This window comes from Quercus robur, chromosome 4, assembly GCF_932294415.1.
Source record: "Quercus robur chromosome 4, dhQueRobu3.1, whole genome shotgun sequence".
Lineage (NCBI taxonomy): Eukaryota > Viridiplantae > Streptophyta > Magnoliopsida > Fagales > Fagaceae > Quercus > Quercus robur.
Genome location: NC_065537.1, coordinates 33,895,437 through 33,902,562, shown reverse-complemented (window position 1 = coordinate 33,902,562; position 7,126 = coordinate 33,895,437).

The window sequence follows — 7,126 nt, the reverse complement described above, 5'->3', positions numbered from 1 at the left end:
ATTGTAAATCCTCTGTGGAGTTGCAGCATGAGCTTGCATTGTAAGAACAAAACTTCAGTGTGGTGTTCAGGCTTAAGGGTGCCACTACACCAATTAAATCAGTAGAAATGACAAGTCAGTTTAGAATTTCAATGTATTCTTAAACATAAGGCACTGAAATTTAAAAATAAAAATAAAAAAAATCTGCAAAATTTAACTGCAGAAAACAAAGAGGGGGAAAAGTATGAAAGGAAATTAAACTCACTTGAATCAATGCATAAGGGATGTGAAAAGGAAGCAAACAAATAGACAAAAAACAGATATTCTACTATAACATCCCTCCCTTGAATCTACTTCTGAGTCTAAAGCAGCATTAGAACATGACTAACTTCCAAAAATTAATGGCCGATTATATACAAAGAGAAGATTTGCTGGCTCTTGAACATGCTGCCCATTACCAACTTCTCTGTATCTTTCAGTTCACTATTGGCCCATCTACACCTTCTACCTTTGACTATGTAGATATACCATGTCAATCACCTGCAAATAGAACTCAGCTCTTCAACAATAATGAAATATGAATAGAATGAACTTATTGCTAAAGAATGTGTGCAAACTTTTTACTTCACAACATACATCGTTATCACCTATTTGGCATAAAATGATAATAAATGGTAGACTAACCAATTTTGCATTTTTTAACCCTCGTGTAATGTTTGGGCGAGGGAGGAGGCTACGGGGCATCATCCTTAGGCTCATCATCGTGCTGCAAAGACATTAGATGCATACAATCAATATTCGGTGTAATGATAAGAATAAAGTGAACTGCAAAATATATCATTACATTGTAATTAATGTTATCATGCCATAGACTGCCTTTGTGTCCTATTTTGTGTCCACCTATCCCACAAGTGGGTGTTCTTCTATCACGCTATGGTCTACCTCGTGGGGGTAAGGGCTGATGAGGGGGATGCTCGTCCGGTACATTAGTATCAGGCTGTAGAGTGTCAATCCCAATTGGAGGTCCTAGAGGGTTGGATGAGGATAAGGTAGGTGGGTAATGATGCTCTGTGTAGAGGCCAGGAGTGGGGATCATTGTCATGGGTTCAGTACGAGGTGGGTCTATGGGCAAAGTGGGTGCACTGGAGCTGGTGGGTGGGTATGAGGGTGTCTCAGGTTACATAGGAGGGGTCAAATGGAAATGAAGACCGAGATCAAAACTGGGCTGCGAAGGTGGGGTAGGTGAAAAGACCTCGGGCTGAAGAGATACATTTAGGATGGGTGGAAGGACCTCGGGCTGGGGAGATGCGTGCGAGATAGGTGTAGGTATCTCAGGACTAGTTACAACCCGAGGGGTTGTTGCACGCCGACCACGGCCCCTATCTACACTTCTGCTTGGGCTCGCTGTAGCAGGCCGACCATAGCCCCTAGCTGCACTTGTGCTTGGGCTTGCAGTAGCACACCAACCACAGGTCGGTGTACTTAGGGGTGCTACGCTTGTGCTTAGGGTTGTAGTAGCTACTGACTCAGTCTCATGCCCATTGTTTGCCTACCCATTTGCTGCAGGACCACCACCAAGCCCAGCCACATTATTTAGGACGCACTGGACATGGTTGTGTTCTCGACTGCCTACAGGAAGCATCTCCAACAGCGCTAAATGACTTTCAATCTAAAAATGAGAAAGAACCAGTACAATCAGATTTGAGACATTTATGTATCAATTATAGAGTGGATAATATAGTACTTATTAATCTACTGAAATACTCAACTAAGAACTAAAAGTTTTATTAGAAATATGTAACTGAATAACATTTTTAATTGGATGTCAGTCATATCAAACCAGATTTGCTGAAAAAATAAATCAATTGATTCTACGTTTGTACATGTACTGAAGAAAAAACAAAACAGGCAATAAAATCTAATTAGAACACATTACCATTATATGTAATTTAGTACTGTTGTGATCGACATACTTTCGAGTGACCGGATGGTACCAGCGGTATTGGCATGATCGCGGGGCATCTCATCAATCTGAGGAGGTGCATGGCAAAGACGTTGTTGTCTCATATCCCATGTAAGGATATACGATCCATGCTCCTCCCTCCAATTTTTTTCTACCTTCCAACACAAGTCTATTCTATGCAATCTATCATCGTACACAAAATGGTCAGGCCACTCCTGCGCTAACCCAAATTGTCGAAGGACACGATCTGGGTGGTGTGTCTCTACTATGCAAAAACACACAAGTGGCACCCTCGCTGTCCACGTATCCCTCCCTACAACGCAGAAGGCAGGAAGGCGGCCTAAGTCTGCCTCGTATGGCTGCCACATAATCTACAATAGAAACAGAAAACAATTATCATAACATCTTAAAATGTGAAACAAGGGAGAATACATAAATAAAGGGAAAAACAAAAATTAAAACAGAAGATATGTTAAAGCAATGATTTTAACATATTCTTAAGGAAAACAATGCATACAGATTCAATCTTTAGGCAAGAAAAAAACAAAGAAATGAAACATTAGTGAAGTCAAATAAATATGATGAAACAAAGAATAACAATCTTTATTCAACATATCCAAACAGAATTTTTGTATATTATTACCTGGCCCGACTGCATTCTAACTAATTGCTCGCGATAGTGGATCAACACCATGCTGGATGGCCTACTCTTTGGGCTTGGCATCTGCACCCACCTACAGTTACGAGCGAATAACATAAGATAAGATAATACCACTTAGTTACTAAGAAGAGTACATTGCATAACACACTGAATATCATGAAAATACTTACTTAAATGCAAGTGGAGCTTTTAGCCATGGGCCATAATTAGATCCAGGTGGGGGCTCTATCCTCGGGCACAAGAATGGCAACCTCGCCCATGCCCAATACTAGACCAATTGCAATGCCCCACCAATCTGCGATGCCTCTTTTTGGCTTGCCTGGCACAAATCTCTGTACAACCATGCCAGGTAACCACTACCCCAACTATACTATGGCGGATCACGAAGGTTCCGCATGAACTCCAAGAACATCAAATGCACCCTATCTCCCGACTTGTTCATGAAAATGTTATCCCCTAGTAGTGCTAAAATATAGCACCAGGCATACTGATGTATCTGAATCTCCATTGCATCATGAGGCAGTGGCTCTGCAATGCGCTCAACAAAGCGGCTGATGAGAATTCTTTGCCCCACCAAAGTTATGTTGTCATTCGCTGGAACCCCAAAACCAAGCAACTCCACACACAGTTGCCTCCAATCCCCATCCTCCAAAGCAGTCGGCCCAACCAACACCTCACTGTCTATAGGAAGTCCCATACTTCTAGGGTGATCGACATCTCACCATGTGGAAGATGGAACATATGAGTCTCTAGCTGCCATCACTTAACTAGGGCCGATATTAGGCAATGGTCTATCTCTTTGGAAGGGGCCCTAAACAATCCTTCTAGCCCTACCAACTTGATAATGTCAATCACCTAATTATCTTGCATCATTATGTTTGCCATCTCCTTAGAGCGACCACGGCACGTAAGTGGGCTCGGGTCCTGTAAAATTGATAAAAAATATAGCGCTTGTTAGAACTGGATATAAAACTTTGAAAGAACTTGTTAAAAGTCAAAGACAACGTAAAAATTAATGAAGTTGTTAGAACTAGATGTTTCACCTCACCATTCCAAATGGCCTCTAATCGATGATTTTGTTTTTGCATCAACAATGAAGTAATTTCTGGATCAGGGCGCACGATCTCTGGCTCCTCATCGATCCGAGGCTCCATACTACAAAGAGTGCTACTATGAGATCATACATAGTGGCAGACATACATTATTTGGTGTGAGAGTCATCACAAATCAGGCATTACCACAACACACAATGATTTCACATGAATGAAGATATAAACTTGTTATAAAATTCCTGGGGAATATGGACATAAGGTGGAAGTCCCATTTGGCCTATTGCTAATTACAAGAATGGTAATGGAAACTATTTTGGGCATATGGAAGTTAGGTGCCAGAATGGTGTTGAATAAGGCCTAATTTAGAAACTTACGTCAAAAAGATATTTATATAGTGTTTAAGCAGGATCAATCATAGGTTAATAAGGTTGGGGGGAAGGGGGTTATGAGGAAACTATAATTAGTCCAACCCAACCATACAAGGATTCTGATACAGGTGCTGGTATCAAAAACTACCAAGTTTTCTGACTTGGAATCTTCAAAACAAAATCAACAAAGAGTGACAATAGATGAAATATGGTCCCAAGAATTCTGTAATTGTTTGTGACACAGCAAATGCTTGCTAAGAAATGTGCATCAGGCAGCCAAGCAGAAATATATCATGATGGTTAGACTTGGAAACATTTCCAATTATTTGTTGAACAATAATTACTTCTATAAAGTATAGGATGCCATATAAATAATTGAGCAGGAATTCAATGCCAATTACAATGTAGTCTATGACCATAAATAAATCTGTTGGGTAGTTACAGTGTAAAACCCTAAGAGTTTCCCTTCAGCATGTGAAAACATATTGCATATTTAGTTAAGTAGACAAAATAACACTCATTGAAACAATGAAACTTCAAATGACCAGTTGAAACTTCAAACAATTACCATATTCACTGCTAAGCAGGAAATGTAAAGAGGATATATATATTGTTTAGACCTTTAAAGAAAATATGTGAACAGCAATGAAAGCTACAAATGGCAAGCATAGGAATGCTTAAAACCTGAAAATTTTTTAGATGTGATGTTCTACACATGCTGGAGGTAGCTTGAATAGTAACAGTCCAATAATTTTCAAAAATGAACTCTACACATATAGGGAAAATTAAAAAATTATGTGCAGGATCCATTAGATCACACAATCAAAGGCTAACAAAACTTGGGTATACAATTTAAAAACTCAGGAATGAAACAAACAAACTTAGTTGACCTAAGTTCTAATCTATATGATGCACTAAACCAGCTACCCCCTAATTCTATAGCCCTGGACAAAACAATGTTGCCATACTTTCTGTATAAAAAAGGTAAAAAACACCTAGATTATTACACAAAGTTTTGAATGGAAGGGAATGTGTAGATTAGGATTCATCCAATTCATTACCAGTGATAGTTTCACCTATATTTGCACGTAATGCAAACACATTTATAAATAGAAGGCATAAGTAATAACTTGATCAAGGTAGAAATAGGTATCATAGGTCGATATCAGCTAGGAGCATAGAATCAAACTCCAGAACAAGATTCTATATTTGAACAACCCTAAAAATCAGAGAAAACACAATTTACCTTGACAGTAAAACATGGTTGTATGCAACGCAAATTCCTTCACTGAAATGACAAATGATCATTTCCTACCTAAAACCTCAATTTTTTTCTTAGAAACCAAACATGAATCACCAAAACCCAAAAAGATCCGAAATTGAAAAACGAAAAACCCTAGGTAACATCATGAAATTCCAAAATCGAAAATTGGAGAAAGAGAGAGAGAGAGACAGAGGAATCTAAGAGGCAAAAACGACAACGTATTGAGTAGAGAGAGAGAGTACCTTTGGCACGGTGGGCTACGATTTTGTTGACAATGGGCTACGATTACTTGAGAGTGAGTACCTTCGGCATGGTGGGCTACGATTTTGTTGACAATGGGCTATGATTGCTTGAGAGTGAGTGAGTGAGTGAGTGAGTTTGAGAGGGCGGAGCGAAGTTTTGAGTGAGTGAGTGTTTGATTGAGAGTGTTTCAGTGTCTGAACTTTGAGAGTGTTTGAGTGAGCCGTTTGAAAGTGCTGTGGTTTTGGTCTATGGTGTGCAGATTTCAAGTCTTATAAACTCAATTTCTACGTGGCAAAATTTGCTCCATGAGGAAAATTTGTCCACATAAGGGTATCACAAAAACAATGAAATCGAGCTTTAGAAGCTCAAGTTCTAATCTAATCTCAAGTTTTAAAAACTTGAGATGTTAGTTTCAAACATTTTTTTTTGAACCTAACAACTAACGGAAATGTTAGATATTTAATGCTAAATGAAAAAAAAAAAAAAAAAAATCAGTGAGAAGCCCTTAGTTGGCCAGCCAAGACAGTGAGAGGTATTATTGAGAATAGAATAGGTGGGGTTGGTGGGGGTCACATGGGTCTCTAAAAATCCAATATTCTTTTTTCTTTTTTATGCAGGGGCATTACACCTAGGTGTGATATCGTGGTTTGGTATCATTGTGCTATCCTGCCAAAGAACTCCTACTGTAAAACATTTAAGTTGGCTAGCCCACAAACTTGTTTCTTGGAAAACTTCTACTGAAACACCAAGAAACGTAAAAATATAACAATATGCTAGCAATAGGAGAGTTTATTTGGATTGGAGAGAGTGAGATCTAATGTGTGCATTTTTTTGTAGTAGGTTTTTTAGAGGCTAAGTGACATTTTAGAAGATTTGAAGGAGATAGGATAGAGTCATCTCTTTCGGGCTCTCTTGTTTTGTTCATTCTTCCTCCCCCCTTTTGTTATTCTTTGGTGTTCTTTTATAGTGGGCATGGTCTAGTTCCTCTAGACGAAGATGTCTTTGGTTTGCTAGGTAAACCATGTTTTTAGACATGAATCTGAAGGAGTTCAGTAGACTTACATTGGGCAGAAGATTGCCTGTAAACTTAGCTTAGTTTGGCAATTATAATTTTAAAAGAGTATTTGGCTTTAGCTACAAATGGAAGATGCCTTCTTGGAAAGTCAAAGGAGTAGATAGGGTGTTTAATGCAATGGATGGTAGTTTAATTGATAGGAACAATTGAGAGGAAATTGTGGAGAGATGTCACGCACACGGTGGGACCGAGTCACACCATTGGTTCATGCATTCCAAGCTAACACATTAACTAAGGGGAAAACTACAAGTTCCACAATTCACTGAAAATCACTCCCCTATCAACCAAATCACTTCTCCCTTACTACCAATTTGAGATTTTCCATGGTTTGGACAATGGGTTGGAGAGATGATGCCTAGTCTTATCTCATGATTTTATCTGGTTGAAGTTCCTCGAACTCTTCACGTTGAATTTTGAACTTCAAGAACCTATCTGGGCATCATTTGTCTCTTTCATCTTTCTCTCCTCTCCAAGGAACTTGATTCTGATGGGCTTTCTAGAGTCTTCTCTCTTTTCCTTAT